At 52.8% G+C, this 635-nt stretch overlaps 1 long non-coding RNA gene across 1 annotated transcript; it reads right to left on the reverse strand.

Moving 5' to 3' along the window:
* Nucleotides 1-14: 14 nt before the first annotated feature.
* LOC109364684 lies at nt 15-635 on the reverse strand. Its single transcript, XR_002110547.1, has 3 exons — nt 598-635; nt 364-426; nt 15-112 (listed from the first exon to the last, which is right to left on the reverse strand). It is a non-coding gene; the product is annotated as an uncharacterized LOC109364684 (long non-coding RNA).

Raw genomic sequence — 635 nt, forward strand, 5'->3', positions numbered from 1 at the left:
CCAGATGCCTGTTGTGTGTCTGTACCTCTCTTGGGTGCTGTGCCACACTCCGTGCTCCTCTCCCGGCTTTGCACATGGCTGCGCTTCAGAGGAAGGCCACTGGCATCAGCTTCTGACAGAAAGGAGACAAGAAAGACATGAAGAGCCTCTCTATGGAGGAAGATTTGAGCACTGCCAGCCACAAACTTCTGGTCTCCAAGAGCAGTTTTGTCAATTGGCCTTTCTGCTGCTACAGCCTTGCGCCACTTCTGCACTCAGCACAGAACTGCAGCGTCCTTTTCCTCTCTCCTCCATCACACACAGCCCTGCGTGCAGCCCTGTTTAGAGGCGGTACCCACAGCACAGCTCACAAGAGCTTCTTACCTGCGGAGGCTTTCCGTTTCCCGCCTTGCCCCGCACCATTCCACAGATGTACAGGTTTTGTCCCTACAACAACAGATCATGTGTTGATTTCACAGACACCAGCAGGCAGCAGAAGTATTGTCCAGTAAGCCCATGTCCCCCCAGAAAACAGAAAGATGCTACTTGGACAGCCCAAACACAAACGCACAGTTCACTTCTCACTGCCCCTTGCTGCACTCCAAAGTGGATGCTTACTTGACATCCCTTACAGCACTGCAATCTTCAGCTGCCTT

This window comes from Meleagris gallopavo, unplaced genomic scaffold (assembly GCF_000146605.3).
Source record: "Meleagris gallopavo isolate NT-WF06-2002-E0010 breed Aviagen turkey brand Nicholas breeding stock unplaced genomic scaffold, Turkey_5.1 ChrUn_random_7180001890459, whole genome shotgun sequence".
Classification (NCBI taxonomy): domain Eukaryota; kingdom Metazoa; phylum Chordata; class Aves; order Galliformes; family Phasianidae; genus Meleagris; species Meleagris gallopavo.